A 20649-nucleotide genomic window follows, 5' to 3' on the forward strand; every position below is an offset into this window, starting at 1 on the left:
TCAATGTTCCCATGCAGTCAGATCACCTGAGGAATTGAGATCACTGAGTCATTCCTCACATTGCAATCTGAAAAAAATTGAAACTCTGCTCTTAGGCTTTGATGACTAGATTAACTTTGTTGTAGTAGAAATGGCTTGTATCTACTAGAATAGGGGTCTCCAACCTTGTCAACTTTAAGACTTGTGGACTTCAACTCCCAGAGTACCTCAGCCAGCTTTGAACATAAAGCAAAAAGCTGAGGTTGCAACTGTATTTTATGTTCTACTACACCGGTGGTAGTCAACCTGGTCCCTACTGCTCACTAGTGGGCATTCCAGCTTTCATGGTGGGGTTTTGTCCGATACTGAAGCACTTTCCTTTTTTTTAATTTAATTGACTTTTTTAAAAAAAAAAAATCATAGCATTATTTAAAAACATTTTCATTAGGTTTTCATAAAATTCCCCATGCTTATTTAAATTTCTGAAAATATACTATTTGTATCACCTGTGCATAAGTTTAGTTCACGTTACGTAAGTGAAACTAAATGGCGCTATAGTGCGACTGCAAACAAAAGAGTCTCATCCCAGAATAGCTCGTGCACACCACCCAACTATAACATAGCCCCACACCACCCAGCTGTAACAGACAAGCAGAGCTGATAGCCAGCGTCCCCCACCCCAAACCTACTTTATAAATCACCATTACTGTGGAACCGGTGGGCGGTTCGAAAATTTTACTACTAACAGAGATACAAAAGTGGTTGGTTGGTATAAAAAGGTTGACTACACCTGTACTACACCAAAAAGAATCAGAAGTCACTGCTTTTTTTTTTTTTCATTTTCTTTCTACTTCCTCCTGCTTTCCCCTTTCCATTCGGATTTTTATTTGTATTACACATTGCAATACACTCTAATAAAACATTTTTTTTTAAAAGAATTCCCAGTGGAACATCCATTTTTATTTAGTTTAGTAGGGGGGTTGGGCAGAGATGAATCCTTTCAACTTCTACATAGAGAAAGCCAGTCTTAAGGACAGAGTTTAAACTTGTGAGCATAGTTCATGAGTGTTGTGGTCCACCAGCAGCCTGCGGAGCTAGCAGCGGAGTCGGACAGTGAGGAGGCTGGGGAAGACAATGGGTCAGTCTTGGAGGCTGGGGAAGGCCCAGATGAGGGTTCTGCGTTGGAGGCAGAGATGGGGCCAGGGCCATCTGGGAGCGATGCACGGACTTTGGAGACTCCAGAGGTGGACAGCAGAGAGGCAGAGAAACAGGAGGAGCCTGTTCCTAGTGCACACATGCGAAAAGCTGCCAGAAGGAAAGAGCAGCTAAAGCAAAAAGGATGACTCAGGAGTAAGGCCAGGAGATGATTGGCCCTCCCACAAGGCTTAAAAGAGCAGGAACAGCTCTTGGGCTCTTTGTAAGAAAGCAACGTTGCTGTTTGTTTCTAGTCCACGTCTCTTGTTTGGGAACTTGTGGGGTTTTGTCAAGAAAAGCCTTTGGCAGGGTGCCAAAGAAGATAAAGGTTTGTGATAAGGCTGAAGGACTTTTTCTGAAGGACTTTGTTTTGGAATTAATTTGGACTAAACTGAGAATGAAGTAATTCTCAATTGTTCTAATAAAATATGTTTGTTCACAACAATGAAAAAGCTATAACCTTTACTCCAAAATATCACTCACTGACATTATGCAGGTCAAATTTCCCCATTGCTGGAGTATACAAGCCATGAAGCATTGCATTCATCTATTTCTGCACAAAAGCAGCAGTTATATTTGTAGACAACAAAATTATTAAATAAAATCCTGGATATCCTGTAAAAAGGAGAAGGGGGGGAAGTGTACCTGGATAAATCTTTGTGTCCCTTCTGCTCATTTTGCTGTAACATTCCCTTTTGTGACTTTGTGATTTGTAGCACATCTGCTCTAGGATGAATTATAGCAACTTAATGGATTGATTTTCTGAAGTGTTCAGCATCCACAAATCTGAATGATTTGTGAGCAATGTGAACACAGAGTGTAAAAGAAAGGAAGAGGATGTAAACAAACCATTCACGACAGATAAAGCGTGCACCAATATTTTGGAATAATGCAGAAAAAAAGTACATCACAAATCAAAGTTGCCTATTTAATCCTCTTTATATTTACAGTCTGAGAATCCTGGCAAATTGTGAGCACTTCCAACAGTTCTAAGAATTATTAAGAGCTCTCCCCATTCCCTGGCTTGCTATGCTAGTAAATGATGCTTTCAAAGGGAATATTAAGATTAGTGCATCAATATGGCACAATTTCATATACTATGTTAGCAAATAAAACCTACCTGGGATTGGGGAACACATTACTGACATTGCATCGTCAATGAGAATACTATTCAGGGTGATGTGGTTAAAAAAATAGCAGAAGCAACAAAGATGAAAAAGGCAATGGAAAATTAAATTTTGAAAATAACAAGAAAAAGAGAAGAGAGCCAGTTTGGTCTAGGGATTAAGGCACCAAGCTAGAAACCAGGAAATTGTGAGTTCTGGTCCCACCTTAAGCATGAAGAATGGTGGCAGGAATTAGATATGACTAGTTTAATGAAAAGAAGATTAGGGATGAATGATAGCAGTATTCCAATATTTTAAGGGGTGCCACAAAAAAGGGGAGGGTTCAACCTATTCTCCAAAACAACTGAAGAAAGAACAAGAAGCAATGGATGGAAACTAATCAAGGAGAGAACCAATCTACAACTAAGGAGAAATTTCCTAACAATTAGAACAATTAATCAGTGGAATGACTTGCCTTCAGAAGTTGTGGGTGCTCCAACGCTGGAGGTTTTTAAGAAGAGATTGGACAATCATTTGTCTGAAATGGTATAGGGTTTCCTGGTTGAGCAGGGCGATAGACTAGATGACCTCCAAGGTCCCTTCCAACTCTGTTATTCTGTATTCTATTCTGCATAAAAGCCATCTGGGTGACTTTGGTCCAATCACTCACTCTCTCAGCCCATAACATATTGACAAATATCAAGTCAGTCAACTCCTATCACAACTAACGAATCAACATTTGGTTGATTATAGGAATAATAATAGGAAGGGAAAAAAATCAAGAAAATGAGAAAAGCTTAAGGCTCCCTTAGTTTGTTCAAGGAAGCCCAGAAACAAAATATCTGTAATATATACAATTTGAAATATCTTGCATTATAGGAGAAAATTATAGTCTGAAAGCTTGAAAGATGATAGCTCTGGTCTGGGGACAACCAAAATTAGATCCTCCGTTCTTTGTTGATCTTCATAAAAAGGTTAAAAAAGTCCATGCATATTTAACTCCACTAGTTGTTGCCAACTATAGGGAGTTGTGCTCCTCTCCATTTCAAGGCCATTGAGCCAGCAATGTCCAATTACATTTCTGCAGTCATGTAGCCAAGCATGATGTGATGGAGCACTGTTATCTTCCCACTGATGTGGTACCTACTTATCTACTTGCATTTGCATGCTTTCAAACTGCTAGGATGGCAGGAGCTGGGTGAAGACAGGAGCTCAGCCAGTCATGTGGTGCTTGGGTCTTGAACCTGGGCTATCAGCTTTCCAGCCAACAAGCCTAATATCTTAACTGCTAAGCCACTACTGAGAGATACACAGCACGAGCACACAAGGGACAGAACTAGGCACGTTGCTCCAGCAACACTCAAGTCCTCAGGGCAGGATTAAATAGGAAACACCAGTGAATCCCTTCATGGGAAGCGAGGTTGCCACCTCAATGAGTAGTCTGGCTGACTGGCATTGTGCCCATCTCCTCTCTGCTCTAGGTATCCTTGGATCAGGAGGAGGTGTGGAGCAGTAGTGGGTTCCACTTACCTTCGCTACCGGTTCAGAACTGTGAGCACGCGCACAGCCCTTCTGCGCATGTGCAGAACCTTCTGCACATGCGCAGAGCATCTGTGATGACGTCTGAGTGGATGGGTGGAGCCTCCCACCGCCGCCACTACCGGTTCACCCGAACCGGGGTGAACCGGTAGAAACCCACCACAGGTGTGGACTCCACCTTCTCCTCATTGCTAACAGAAGTCAGCTGCTCCTGGACCTTGTTTGGAGTCTCCTGGACAACTTGCTGCAACTGTGACTCACCTTGCTCAGCCTCAGCCTGTCACTCGTCCGATCGACCCAGCTGAGATGTCTCATCAGGCTAGCAGTCTCCGAGCCCCGATCGTGACCCACACCAAGGCTCCATGTTTTCCTCTGCTGACTCAGACTCACTCTCGTCCTCTGAACTCGCATCTGGAGAAACCCTAACAGACATTAAAGCAAAATTCATGGACTTTTCCTCTGTTGCCAAGCAAGTTGAATTTTAGCAAGACTCTTGACAACTACATCTGCAACATCATTCATACTTTCTACTTATTGACAGTCTGTGCAGCAAATACAAACTACCTTTGAAACCATACAAGAAAATATAACATAGCAAACATACAGCATGCTTTTTGAAATATAGGGTTATCATATTTGGCACTCAGATCAGTCAGAGCAAAATCTCTCTGTCTTGGTTGAACATAGGAAGAAGCATTTAAGGATATCCGTTCCGAACGCCCAAACTCTCACTTCAAACACAAAACGTTATAAAGCAAACAGGAAGAAGCTAACTGGCAACATCAGATATGTAGAAAGAGCTTGGGTGAGTTGTGTATGAAGATATATTAGTTCCAGGATTTTCAGTCTCTGATCATTTCTGGAAAAGTTGGCAGCAAAATGTTACATCCACCTGTTGTGCATAAATTGGTGAGTTAGTAAGATGTACATCACATTACTGATAGAATGAGGAGGAAGCTACTAAAAATCAGTGAATGTACATAGAATAGAATAGAATAGAATAGAATAGAATAGAATAGAATAGAATAGAATAGAATAGAATAGAATAGAATAGAATAGAATAGAAAAAAAAAACATTCATCAATACATTCATCAGATATAACACTTAGTGATCACTAAGTGTTATATCTAGTATATAACACCCAGTATGATCAAATCATACTAGGAAACAAATAAAACAATATAAATCATAGAGATACAAGCAACAAGGTTATAGTCATAAGTGGGAGGAAACAGGTAATAGGAAGGATGAAAAAAATAATAGTAATACAGTCTTACTAAATACCATATTTTAGGAGTATAAGATGCTCCAGAGTATAAGACACACCTTAGTTTTTGGGGAGGAAAATAGGAAAAAAAAATTCTGCCTCTGCCTACCAGGTAAAAGTACCTGTAAATGAGTACTTTAATTTAAACCTTAATAACACAAGAGGTAATAATAGTTTTAAACTCAATGTAATTTGCTCTATTAATTGTAGAAAATATGACTTGATTAATTGTAAAATATAAGGGAGGGGGGAGGGGGAGGGGAAAACAGGGGGGTGGGAAAGCTTTGTAAAACTTTTTCAATAAAAAAAGAAAGAAAGAAAATATGACTTCTGCAATAGAGTAGTAAATGTCTGGAGCACTCTACCTGATCCTGTTGTTAGTCTCTCTAATCCCTATACCTTTCACCGTAAACTGTCTACCGTGGGCCTTTCATGTTTCTTAAGAGGTCCCTAAGGGGGGCGTGCATAAGCGCATCAGCGTGCCTACCGTCCCTGTCCCAATTATATGTAATCATTCTATGTGTTTATGGCTATGTTTTGCCAATTTATATCCTTTTTCTGTGCCAATTTTTTTTTCATGTGTCCATGTCTATGTTTATACTGTTACTTATTTCCTTATACTTGTTGATAAATAAATAAATAAATAAATAATAAATAAATAAATAAATAAATAAATAAATAAATAAATAAATAAATAAGCAGGTATTCATCTGGTTAGCGTCATTAGCCTGGTCATCTTCAGCTGGTTGTGGTTCCCTGGCTGTGAGTGTGCTCTGCTTTTGAAGCGGCTTATCAGCCCAACTCTGTAAGACCTGTTCAAAACAAATAAACCAATTGTGTTATCTGATCTGACTCATATATAATATATAATATAACAACAGAGTTGGAAGGGACCTTGGAGGCCTTCTAGTCCAACCCTCTGCCCAGGCAGGAAACCCTACACCATCTCAATCAGATGGTTATCCAACATTTTCTTAAAAATTTCCAGTGTTGGAGCATTCACAACTTCTGCAGGCAAGTCATTCCACTTATTATCCGATTTCTGTTTATATAAGGGGAGAGAGATAAGTACCTTGATCCACATATTAAATGTATGGCCCAGTGGGAAGCCCATATTAAAACAACATGCCTCATTTGTGGCCAGAATCTGAAAATGATATTTAATACAGTCCAATTTCTGACTAAAATGGTCTGACTGAGATTGGCATATATGGGCCTGTTTGGGGTAGATTGCAGGGATGATACAGAAATACAATTTTATTCTATTTTACATATTTATGCATTAAATTATTTTATTTTATGCTATAACTATTGCATTTTACCCTACTCTCATTTTAAATTGTTTCCTTAGAATTTTATTGGTAACGTGTTTGAACCTGTACGTTGATAGTATGGCGTATAAGCTAATCAGTAAATATATAAAATATATAAATTGCGTTATACAAGGAAATAAGTTCTCTGAAACTAGCTAAAAGTCAAATCTCCAGAAGCTGCCCTGAAGCAGATTTATTTAACTCCAAAAGCATTAAACGCTAAGAAACTCTAAGAGGTAAATAGTGAACAAACAAGATATAACCAGCATTTAAATGAATCTCATTACAATTATTTATTCCTATGTTTCAGTGGTTATTGGCTTCAACCTCAATGGTACCCAAGTGGATTTACCTCTTCAGTTACTACTAATGCAAGATGGTAATTACTTCTAGTTTACTGAGTGGTTGTGTCCTAAAGTGCATCGTTAACATCTGCACCAAGATCCACTTAATAGGGCTCCTATATCTGTATCTAAGTAAACAATTGACTGCTAAACTGCAGTAAAGAATATTTATGGAGATTCTCAGTCATCCAGGTCATGGTTTGAAAGAGGGGTTAAAGATTTTGTCTTTATGTCAAAATTGAATAGCCCTCTCTCAACAGAGGGGGTCAAGAAGGTTCCACAACAATTTGCACTACTCAGGTGACCCTGAAGACACAGATAAACCTCCAGGTGGCCTCAACAACTCTCTAAATCAGGCCTTTCAAATTGGCAGCCCACGGGCTGGATGCGTCACATGCAGACCATACCCACCCTGGCTCCACAAAGGCAAAAACACTCATGATACGTCACAATACATCATGTGACGCAATCGAATTTGACACCTATGTGCTAAAAGAATGCAAATGACCAGCTATCTGCAAGGAGTATAAATCTTTCCATTTCCCACCATCCAGTCAGAGCTGAAGACGGTTCTTGGATGAGAAGTTAAACATCTTCAAAGAAAAACCAGAAAGCCCAGTTGCCCCTTGAAAAAGCACCTTTGGGGCAGTAAAGAACCTCTAACTACTTGCCTCCGTCTTGTGGTCATTGGGATTTTTGCAGCTCAGACATGATTTAAGTAAACCTGATTAAGGACTTGCCATCACATAGGCTTTTTAAAAAGTCAATCAGTTGGACACCTGTAGAAAATCCTCCTGCACATTATTAATTTATTAAAATAGAATTTGATTTTGAAAATGCTTTCAATAGTAGTAAAATTCTCCTGGCCAATCTGATGTTCTTGTAACTGTTTAATTATAAGTAGTATACATGAATATTGACTGTTGTTACTATTATATAGTCATTGTTAATGTTAAATTTACCCACCTTTCAGCTAAAATTTTAAAATAGCTCATAGAGCACTCTCTTTTCTAATTTCCCACAAAAATAATCTCATGAGGCAGGTTGTTGTTTTTTAATTTGAATTTATATCCCGCCCTTCTCCGAAGACTCAGGGCAGCTTACACTGTGTTAAGCAATAGTCTTCATCCATTTGTATATTATATACAAAATCAACTTTATTGCCCCCAACAATCTGGCTCCTCATTTTACCTACCTTATAAAGGATGGAAGGCTGAGTCAACCTTGGGCCTGGTGGGACTTGAACTTGCAGTAATTGCAAGCAGCTGTGTTAATAACAGACAGACTTAGTCTGCTGAGCCACCAGAGGCCCTTAGGTTGAACTGAGTGATATAAATCAGAGGTGGTATGCAGCCGGTTCTGACCAGTTCTGGAGAAACAGTAATGGAAATTTTGAATAGTTTGGAGAACCAGAAAATACCACTCCTGACTGTCCCCATCTAGTCCCAGCTGATTGAGTCCCAACTGATTGGCTGGGTCTTCTTTTGTTGCCCTGCACACGGACCTGGAAAATAGTTTAGTAGGGTGGGGTGGAAATGGAGATTTTACAGTATCCTTCCCCTGGAGTGGGGTGGGGTGGAAATGGAGAATTTACAGTATCCTTCCCCTGCCACACCTACCAAGCCATGCCCCCCAAACCACACTACACCATGCCATGCCAACCAAGCCATGCCTACAGAACTGGTAGTAAAAAAATTTGAATCCCACCATTGACTTTGATGTTCCAAAGTCAGTGAGTTTCTAGGAACTAGGGTGGACCTAAATCTAGTAAAAAAAAAAAAACCTTAACCAATAAATGTGTTGCCTTTCCTTTATTATGCAGTTCTTCAGGACTAGGATTTCTGGTTTCCATTAACTCCTCTATTGGGGCTTTTCCACACAGGGATGTGTAGATAGAAAAGGAAGGTTCAGAGGGATAGAAAGATGTATATAGCTTCTCTTGTAACACAGAAGCCAATGCAGGGTCCTTGGTACTCCTGAGCTTGGTTGAACACTGATGATATTATCTAATTTGGTAATGAAAAGTTTGCAAATAAACAGCCAAGCTCAGAGAACACCAAGGACCCCTCAGTTCAACTCTGAGCGACAGATATTCTCTTCTATCAGAAGAGAATCCTGAATTTGAGAGCTGATTCTTCCAAAGATTCTCCCAAGCAGAGTCTCTTTTTTCCCCCTGTTTTTGGTTATATTGAAGGATGTTTGTGAACTGGACTCAGTAGTTAATCCTAATAATATCTGACAAACTGGAATAGGAATAAGTTTTACTGGTTAAGATAGAGTTTGATTTGAAACTGGATCTAAAATGATGGGCTATGAGGATGATAGGGATGGAGATGCTACACTGGATATTAATTGAAATCAGCTGATGTTTTATCAAATGAAAAGAGTGTCCTGAATAACATTCTTATACTGGATTTGCAAAAGAGACCTGTTTAAATTTGTGATGAATTTTGCGAGCAGGGGCAAAAAAATGAGAAGAAATATTTGAGGAGGAGAGAGAGTTAAAAGTAAAAGGAAGGAATATACAAAGATCAAGATTGCTAGAAGTATAAGAAAGGAATATAAAGCTGGTTTATTTAATCAAGGCTAAAATAAATATGTTATTATCTCTGGTAACCCTTAATGGACTTTTCCTGAAAAGGATTGAATGATAAGGTTGCAAGGTTTTATTTATAGATAAGAGATGGGATATAGGAAGAAGAAATCATTCATTGCATGCTAAGAGAAGGTGATATTAAAATTGTTTATACTTGCTGTTATTAAAAAGGAAGTCATTTATATATTTTTTCTTTCTCTCTTTTCTGCACTTTCTATTTTTTTCTTTTTTATTCTTTTTCTATTATAGAAAGTTCTTATCTTTTTTAATTATAATGCTCAATAAAATTACCATAAAATAATTTGGCAAAGCAACTTCATTAATATTAACCACCTTTTTAAGCCAACGAATGAAGCCAACCGCATGTAAGTAAACCATATGAAAAAACATGAATAAATATTGTATTTCAGATCCAAGGCGATGCAAGGAAAAAACATTCATGCCAAGTGAGTGACTCACATATATAAAAAATACCTCCCACTTTGTTATTAAGACAGTTTAGTCCATTAAATACACTTTCTGCATTTAATCTCTCACTTACTGGCATTTTGATCAGATCCAGATATAGTTTCAGTATTAGCTCTGTCTTTACTCTAATAAAGTGTAAGTGACAAATTAAATGCACAAAGCGTATTCTATCTTCAATCCAAAGCGTAGACTAATTTGTTATGGAAATATGCACCAAAAATGTTTATGAAAGTAGGCTTAACTGTCTAATGTGGAAAATCAAAATGAAGTATCCAAAATGCCATTGCAGCGGAGATTTACAGATAGTCCTCAACTTACAACCATTGATTTAGTGACCATTCAAAGTGACACCAGCACTGAAAATAGAGACTTACAACTGATCCTCTCATTTATGACCATCGCAGCATCCATTCAGTCAAAATTTGGGCACTTGGCAAGCAAAGTCAATGAGTGAAGTTGGATTCACTTAACGACTCCCTGATTTCTGCACAAATGCAGTGTTTCATTTAACAACCATGGCAGAAAGATTGAAAAATTATGCATGTCTCATTTAACAACTGCCTTGCTTAACAGTGGAAATTCTGATCCCAACTGTAGTCAGAAGTCAAAATGCCTTCAATTTGTCACAGATCTCATATTCATTCTTCAAAGATTGTGGTGGGCTGCTTTATTTGTAAAATAAAAATCAGCCAAAAAGTAAAAGAATAGTAAAAATATCTATTTCAAAAAGAGAAGGCTGGGTTGATCCTGGGATCCTGAAAAAGATAACAAACATACATTTCCCAGCTTACCTTCTAGCGAATGGGAATCTGTGGCATAAATTCATAGAGACGACCATTTTGTGAATGAGCAAGATCTCTTTGGCAGTAATTTTCTTTCAGTCCCCACACGGTGCTGCATCCAAGACTGAAAAATCTTGAGATAAATTTATCCTGGTAACCATTTGATTAAGGTGGCAGCCATTTTCTTCCTACACTCACATTCTCGAGATTCCAGACATGTCCATCACTCTCCACTCCCAAAACTGAAAGCTGCTGCCATAGTCTATTCGAGTTACTTTTTTTTTTTACAGGTATTCATGCGGCTCATGGATTTATTCCCCTAGGCAGAGAAAAATAATTTCCATATGTTTATAGAGGCATACTTCTGGATCAAGCCTGATAACCAGGAAACTAGGCTGCAAGCGAACAATAGTTCTAAGAGGCTTTAGCATGGTACAATAGAACCTTCCTTGCACAGTTGCCTTTTCTACTCCATTGTCATCTTGAATAATTTTCTAGTTTTTCTGGAGCAATAGCAAAACCAGCAGAACCTGCACAGCTCACAAATGAGTAATAGCAATCCACTAGGAAAGTAAGGATGCTTGTTCAACTGGCACATTGCTGTCTCTTTTAAACTATTGAGAAACAATTTAAGCTTCATCAATGGCTTAAAAGTGACAAACAACCTTATTATGTAGTTGATTCCCATGCCAGGAAGGAAGACACATCTCAAGTTAACCGGCAAAAAAACTACAACTCTATTATATACCGTGTTTCTCCGAAAATAAGACCCTGACTTATATTTTTTTGAACCCTGAAATAATCGCTTGGCCTTATATTGCCATGCGCTCAAAAGCCCGATTGGGCTTATTATCAGGGGATGTCTTATTTTGGGGGAAACAGGATATATGCCCAAGTTTGAATCCAAGTAAGGGTATGGCTAGCTGATGAAAGCTAAAAAGCTTGAAATAGATCTATACTAGTCTCCCTTTATTTCTTTATCAGCAAATATATATTTGGTATAAAATGGTTTGTCATGAAAGTGACTGCTTGAGGGCTCCTGGATTGGAGCTAAAAGGTGAAAGGGAAGCAGTATACTCCCTCCCACATTGGGGCAGAAAAACACTTTAGATAAATAGATAGATAGGTAGGTAGATAGATAGATAGATAGATAGATAGATAGATAGATAGATAGATAGATAGATAGATAGATAGATAGATAGATAGATGATAGATGGGTGGGTGGGTGGGTGGGTGGGTGGGTGGGTGGGTGGATGGATGGAAGGAAGGAAGGAAGGAATGAGAGGGGGGAATTGGTTAAAAACTTGTAACTTCGTAAGAATGATGTTATCATTCATCATGCAGTTATCTTGATGCCAAGATATATACATATACATATACATATACATATACATATACATATACATATACATATACATACATACAGTACATACATACTTACATATAAATATATATATATATAGGTCTTTGGTTATTCGGGTTTTCTCCCACGTAAAATTGGAAGTGTCTTGGCAACGTTTCGACGAAGTCTCATTCGTCATCTTCAGGCTTCAGCTTCGTGCTTCTGGGAACAATGTGTGATTGCAGCTGTTTCTTCCTTTTTAACTGCTAGTGGGGGTTTGAACTGATTGGGTGGGAGCTTGGCTGTGCTCTGATTGGATGGGGGTGTTTTTGTGCTCTGATTGGCTGGGGGTGTGTCCTGTTTGGGTGAGGGCTTGGTTGTGCTCAGATTAGTCTGAGTTGCAGGGGGATTTGAGCTGGTGAGTTGCATTGCTGTTGTTTGGCTTCGTGTTTGTGGTCGTGCTACATCTTCATAGTGGGTGTCAGTCTGCTGCATGTATGGATTGGAGGGGTTTGAAATGGCTAATGTTGCAGCTGCGGTCTGGCTTCTGGTCCTTGGTCGTGCTTCCTGATCAGTGTGGGTTTGGGTCTGCTTTCTGGGTGGATGTGTGGTGGTGACATCCTGTGTGGACCTCCTGAGTGTGGGTCTGGTGTCATTCCTCTTGTTAAGGACTCATTTGTCAATAAGGGCGGGTTTCCAAATGGCTGGTAGGCGGGAGGTATCATCTTGTTTGTTCATGCTGTGTGGGCGTTTTTCTATCTCGATGGAAGATAGAATATATATATGTATATATTTGTTTTCGTAGGTTTTCACGGGTATATGTATGCAGGTTTTGGTATGTTCGGGTCTTTTCCCATGTAAGGTTGAAAGTATTTAGGCAACATTTTGACGAGGTGTCACTCGTCATCTTCAAGCTGGAGTTTTTGGCTTGGTACTTATGCGAGCAAAAGCACAAAGCCAAAAACTCCAGCCTGAAGATGATGAGTGAGACCTCGTCGAAACGTTGCCTAAATACTTTCAACCTTACACAGGAAAAGACCCGAACATACCAAAGACCTACACACACACACACACACACATATATATATATATATATATATATATATATATATATATATATATATATATATATATATATCACTTAGACTTATATACTGCTTTACAGCCCTCTCTAAGAGTTTTACAGAGCCAACATATTGCCCCAAACGATCTGGGTCCTCATTTTACCGACCTCGGAAGGATGGAAGGCTGAGTCAACCTTGAACCTGGTGAGATTCGATCTGCCAAACTGCTGGCAGCCGGTGGTCAGCAGAAGTAGCCTGCAGTACTGCACTCTAATCACTGCGCCAATGAGTGGCACGTGGAGCCATATTGGTGGGCACGCAAGCTCAAAAGCAGGCCTTCCAGTCCCACCGGAAGTCAGCAAATGGGGAGTTTCCGGCTTCCAGAGGGGGGTGGGGAAGGCTGTTTTTGCCCTCCTCAGGCTCCTAGAAAGGCTCTGGAGCCTGTGGAGAGCCAAAAAAGAGCCTACTGGGCCCACCGTGCTATTGTATGCCAAAACCTGGGGAAAAGGGCCATGGTGGCTCAGGCTGTAAGAAGCCTGTTATTAAAACACAGCAGCCTGCAATTACTGCAGGTTCAAGTCCCACCAGGCCCAAGGTTGACTCAGCCTTCCATCCTTTATAAGGTAGGTAAAATGAGGACCCAGATTGTTGGGGGGGGGCAATAAGTTGACTTTGTAAATATACAAATAGAATAAGACTATTGCCTTACATACTGTAAGCCGCCCTGAGTCTTCGGAGAATATAAATGTAAAAAAAAAAAATGTGGAGGGTGCACGAGATGCATAGAATTATGGGTGTGGGCATGCAGGTTCATGACTCCCCCCACTTTTGGCATCCGATGGCAAAAAAGTTAGCCATCACTGCCCTAACTCTTCATCTCATTACTTAATGACCACAAGGGGGCATTGTAATATAAATAGCTAAGGATCTACTGGGTGTCCCATCTTTATTATGATTCTGTCTTCATTCATAAAGATACCCCAGGATGCTATCGTGGAATGCCCGTTTTGAAGCTTACCACCAATTACTGCTTGCACCAATGGCAGATTTCGTCTTTCAGCTAAGACTACCTTCAAATGCAGATTCCTACTTCTGACCTAAAATTAAAACTAGTTGCTTGGGTCTGTTTGCTCCAGTTGTATCTGCTTGTGCCTACTTGCTGTTTAGGAAAAGAAGACGATTACTAATCTTAAATCACTTCCACCTTTCAGCACATGTAATTAAACTAGGTGCTACATTCTGCCTATCTCTACCATGTATTTTCTGCAAAATATATATATATATATTGTTGTTGTTAGTTGTGATGTCATGTCCAACCCATCGTGACCCCATGGACAATGTTCCTCCAGGCCTTCCTGTCCTCTACCATCCTCTGGAGTCCATTTAAGCTCATACCTACTGCTTCAGTGACTCCATCCAGCCGCCTCATTCACTGTCGTCCCATTCTTCTTTTGCCCTCAATCTTTCCCAGCATTAGGTTCTTCTCTATTGAGTCCTTCCTGGGGTGAAATCCAGCAGGTTCTGACAGGTTCTGGAGAACCAGTAGTGGAAATTTTCAGCAGTTTGGAGAACCAGCAAATACCATCTCCGGCTGGCCCCAGAGTGGGGTTGGAATGAAGATTTTGCAATATCCTTCCCCCAGAAGTGGGGAGGGAATGGGGATTTTGCAGTATCCTTCCCCTGGATTGGGGAGGGAATGGGGATTTTGCAGTATCCTTCCCCTGGAGTGGGATGGGAATGGAGATTTTGCAGTAACCTTACTCTGCCATGCCCACTAAGCTACACCACGCCCACCAAGTCACATCCAAAGAACCCGTAGTAAAAAAAATTTGGATTTCATCACTGGTCCTTCCTCCTCATTAGGTTGCCAAAGTATTTGAGTTTCATCTTCAGGATCTGGCCTTCTAAAGAGCAGTCAGGGTTGATCTCCTCTAGGACTGACCGGTTTGATCACCTTGCAGTCCAAGGGACTCGTAGGAGTCTTCTCCAGCACCAGAGTTCAAAGGCCTCAATTCTTTGGTGCTCAGCCTTCCTTATGGTTCAACTTTCACAGCCATACATTGCAACTAGGAAAACCATAGCCTTGACTATACGTACTTTTGTTGGCAGGATGATGTCTCTGCTTTTTAGTACGCTGTCTAGATTTGCCATAGCTTTCCTCCCCAGGAGCAAGAGTCTTTTAATTTCTTGGCTGCAGTCCCCATCTGCGGTGATCTTGGAGCCCAGGAAAATAAAATCTGTCATTACCTCCATTTCTTCCCCATCTATTTGCCAGGAATTGACAGGGCTGGATGCCATGATCTTAGTTTTCTTAATGTTGAGTTTCAAGCCAACTTTTGCACTCTCCTCCTTCATCAAGAGGCTCTTTAGTTCCTCTTCACTTTCTGCCATTAGAGTGGTATCATCTGCATATCTGAGGTTGTTGATATGTCTTCCGGCAATCTTAATTCCAACTTTTGATTCATCTAGGCCTTTCTCATGATATGCCTATATTTCTTTTCTATCGTAAGATTTGCTTCACCGATCGTTGCTCAGGTTAGATTCCCACTCTCAGAAACACTCATGCATTCAAAGAAACTTTCACCGGGGTCCAACAGGGTTATGGGCCCAAAGTCTGAACTGAAGAGGTTCTATAAGAGGTTGCACATAAGAAAGGAGAGGATATTTGAATCTCCTGGGGAATTAGAAAAGCAGAAAACCTGCAAACACAGAATCAGAAAACTTACAGCTTATGGAGAAGCTAGCAAGACAAGAATTTTCAGTTTGGTAGTTCAAAGTGAAAATGCTCCTGAAATCTCAATTAATAACCTTTCCACTGGACAGAAAGAAAAAGTCATAAGAGCAGAACAAGATCAAAGAGACTGGAATCCTACAAATGACAGAGCAGCTGGGATGATCTGGCCAGGAGTCAGTGACTCCATTCTTGGGCATGTCAAGAATTTAAATTAGATTGATTAACGATTAGAGATTAGGGCGAATGGTAAGACTAGTTATATAATAGAAATAAGGGAAAAAAAATAAAAATTAGAGAGAAAGAATATTATGGCAAAAAGTGAAACATAAATTGTGTTGGAAGATAACTAAAAGCTGTAACTAATTTGGGACTCAGCCAATACTCAGTTCAGAAAAAAATGCATTGTTTGTTTGTGTGTGTTTGTTAAAAAATAAAAAAAACTTTTTTAAAAAAAGAATTTAAATTAGGTGAAGGATCTTTTGAAAACCTTCTCAAACTTACACCAAAAACTGTATGTAGTCTTCAAAAAAAAAGAAAAGAAAAGAAAAGAAACATATTTGGAAAAATCTGTGTTACAAGCATCTTGAGTATGTGAGGCAGGAAGGGGTGGGGGGTACACATAAACTGTCAAAAGACAAGCATTACTTAGTTTGATGAAAAGGAAAAAGAGAATAACCACAAAGGGCTAGATTTTGTCCCTCACATCTAGACAAACAGCAAATAAAATGCACAACTTGATTTCTAGCTATCTATCATCTATCATCTATCTATCTATCTATCTATCTATCTATCTATCTATCTATCTATCTATCTATCATCTATCTATCTCATCTATATCATCTATCTAGCTATCATCTATCTATTTATCTAGCTATCGTCTACCATCTACCATCTACCATCTATCTATCATCTATCTATTCTATCTATCATCTATCATCTACTACCTATCTATATCAATCGATCGATCGACTCTATCATCTATATCAGAGAGAGAGAGAGAGAGATCACATCTATCTATTTATCATCTATCATCTATTATTTATCTGTTTATCATCTACCATCTATCTATCTATCTATATCAATTGATCGATCAAATCTATCTATCATCTATCATCTACCATCTATCGATCAACCAATCTATCTATTGAATCTATCATCTATCATCTACTATCTATCTATCAAGCCTATTGTGAGAATTATATTGAAATAATCTTCTTCCCAACTTTTATTCTGCACAAAACAGATTCCATCTACATGGTGTGAAAAATCAGCTGGCCAGGAGGGAAGAGAGGAGAAGCCAGATGCCCCCAACCTACTTATTTCATTTCTTAAAATATTGCATGGTGCTTGGCTCCCAAGACAACTCTGTTCTGTGTCATGCAATTTATAGCAATGGTCTATTTAAAAACAAGCTCTCCACAGGCAGGCAGAGAATGATGGGGTGAGAAGGGCTGCATAGAAGGATGAGAACAGTACAAACTGTCCCCAACTTTCTCTTTTTTTTTTATTTCTTTGTCACAACAGAATACACAAACAATTGTCATAGATAAAACAACATATTTTGAAAAAAATATACATATATGTATAAAAATATACATCAACTATATCAATTTGATATGATGAAGGGAACAATACGATAGGAACAGTAGGCACTTTTGTGCTCTTATGCACGCCCCTTATAGCCCTCTTAGAAATGGTCAATAGTAGGTCAATAGTAGACAGTTTTTGGTTGAAGATTTTGGGATTTTGAGTAGAGACTATGGAGTCAGGTAATGAGTTCCAAGCATTAACAACTCTGTTACAGAAGTCATATTTTCTGCAATCAAGTTTGAAGCGGTTGACATTTAGCTTGAATCTATTTTTTGCTCTTGTAATATTGCGATTGAAGCTGAAGTAGTCTTTTATAGGAAGGATATTGCAATAGATGATTTTGTGTGTTAAACACAGGTCATGTCAAAGTCGACGGAGTTGTAAATTTTCTAATCCCAGGATTTCAAGTCTGTTGGTATAAGGTATTTTGTTGTTTTTGGAGGAGTGAAGAACTCTTCTAGTAAAATATTTCTGGACTCTTTCTATTGTATTTATGTCAGAGATGTGGTATGGGTTCCAGACAGATGAGCTGTATTCAAGAATAGGTCTGACAAATGTTTTGTATGCTCTAGTTAGTAGTGTAGAGTTTTTAGAAAAGAAGCTGCGTAAAATCCATAAAACTGGCAATTACACACCAAAAAATCATACTTTCCAGCTAGACATAAGCCTATCTTATGCCATATTCCATGTAGCCCAGGATTCTCTGTGCACGTAAAATAAATTCCTTTTGTTGAGGCCCATGTGCGGCAATATGTTGAAAGTGGCATCGTGTTAAGCAAGGTGGATAACGCAATGTGACAAAGCACTTTTCTGCCAATCCTGTTTCTATCATCCCCTACTTTCTTTCTCTCCTTTTCTGAAATCTTTTTTCACTCCTTTACATAGAAGACTAGGGGAGAAGAGACAGATCATGTACTGTACCCAGAATTCTGAACTGATCACTTTCAACTTGAGGTAGTCCTGAAGAATGTAAAACACAGAATCATAGCACCGGAAGGGATCTTCTGGACTTCTGGACTTGCACTGTGACTTGGTTTTATCAACTGTCATAGGGATTCAAGAATAGTACACAACCCCAGAGATGGTTGATTGCTTGAGGGAACCTCTGGACATCTTTTTAACCGTCTATTTTTGAAAGGGTTTTATTTACTTTATTCATTAAACATGAAACTCAGTCAACTGAACTTTCAAAAATGCATCACAAACACCATAGACTGGTGCTAATGATTGATACGGGTTGCTGCCAGCATCCTAGGTATCAACCAAGTACCTTCTTAAGATGTATGATGTTCCAAGTAGTGCAGTTTTTTTGCAGTTCTGCTGGTGTTATTGCAGGAAGCTGCTTTTTTTTTTAAATTTCATTTTGTCACAACAGTATACACAAACATTGACATAAAACAACAACACATCATAAAAGAAAAATATATATATATAAGCAAAAGTACGCAATAACTATGTTAATTTGATATAATGAAAGGGAACAATAGGACAGGAATGGTAGGCACATTTGTGCTCTTATGCACGCCCCTTATAGTCCTCTTAGGAATGGGGTGAGGTCAATAGTAGATAGTTTTTGGTTGAAGATTTTGGGATTTTGAGTAGAGACTATAGAGTCAGGTAGTCTTTTACAGGAAGGATATTGCAATAGATGATTCTGTGTGTTAAACACAGGTCATGTCGGAGTCGGCGGAGTTCTAAGTTTTCTAATCCCAGGATTTCAAGTCTGGTGGTATAAGGTATTTTGTCCTACAGAGGAGCGAAGAACTCTTCTAGTAAAATATTTCTGGACGCGTTTGATTGTATTAATATCAGAGATGTGGTATGGGTTCCAGACGGATGAGCTGTATTCAAGAATAGGTCTGGCAAATATTTTGTATGCTCTGGTTAGTAGTGTAGAGTTTTTGGAAAAGAAGCGTGTAAAATTAGGTTTGCAACTCTTAGAGCCTTTGTTGATGTACAGGTACATCAACAAAGTATGTACATCAATACAATAAAATCAATACAATAAAAAACAAAGTATGTACATCAACAAATGATGTACCAAGTGCCCCGATGACAATGGGTATCACTGTTACATGTTTCATCTATAGCGGTTTAGTTTTGATGCCCAGGTTGTGATATTTCGTGATTTTTTCCAGTTCTTTTTCTTCGACTCTGGCATCTCCTGGTACCGCAATGTCAATAAGTTGTATGTTTCCGTTTTCAACAACTGTGATATCTGGCATGTGACAATCCGTCTGTATTCGAAAGTCCCACAAGATCTTCACCTTCTCATTTTCTATAATTTTTTCCACTTTATGTTCCCATGACTTTTTGGATACAGGTAAGTCGTATTGTTTACATAATGACCAGTGGATTAATTTAGCAACTCGGTCGTGTCTAGCTTTGTAATCAGTTCTGCGATTTTGCTGCATTCACATATTAAATGTGAAACAGTTCCGACTTTGTTGTTGTAAGTTGGCAGTTTGGATTGTTGGTGGATTTTTCCTTTCATGGCATTAAGTTTGTAGTGCTTGTTCTTGAGCAGTGAGTATTAAACCTTCCATTTCTTTCTTGATGGTTCCCATCTTAAGCCATGCCCATGTCAAGCTGTCATCACATTTTCCTTCACTGTTTTTCAAGTGCTGTCCATGCAAAGCTTCGGTTTTCCATCTATTTAATCTGTCATCCAGCTGTTTTTCCTTATATTCTGTCTTTGTTTCTGTTGTTTTTATAATGTTCTCTGTTTTCACAGCCTGTAGCAATTTTTCTGTACTTTGGTTCACATAATCATTCAAACTTTGACTTTCTTCTTCTATTAATAATAATAATAATAATAATAATAATAATAATAATGATGATGATGATGATGATGATGATGATGATGATGATGATGTTCTTGTTCTAGTTATTATTAACTTATAAACCACTAAGATTCACTTAGTGAGATGGATGGTATATAAATTTGATTAACTAATACAAATAAACTCTTATTCAAAGAACACAGCCTTGGAGTCACCTAGTGACCTTTTTTTTTTACAGGGTCACCATGGTTTCCTCACTATCCTTACTTTATGAAGTCACATATCCAATCAAGTTATGCTACTTTATCCAATCATTTATGCATTAATCATAAGCATATTGTTAATTACCACTATTATGTAATTAGCATAAATCTATATAACGGGGATACAGCCTTGTCACCACTAATGTTAGCTTCTGTTGGCTCCAGTATCATGAGAAAACAATTTGTGCTCCATTGGAAGAGTATGTCTATTAAAGACATACTATGTCACGTGAATAATTGGACCAGTGATGCTATTTGACTCATTTGCACAAAGGCAAACACGA

The sequence above is a fragment of the Ahaetulla prasina genome, chromosome 3, assembly GCF_028640845.1.
Source record: "Ahaetulla prasina isolate Xishuangbanna chromosome 3, ASM2864084v1, whole genome shotgun sequence".
In the NCBI taxonomy this organism is placed as follows: domain Eukaryota; kingdom Metazoa; phylum Chordata; class Lepidosauria; order Squamata; family Colubridae; genus Ahaetulla; species Ahaetulla prasina.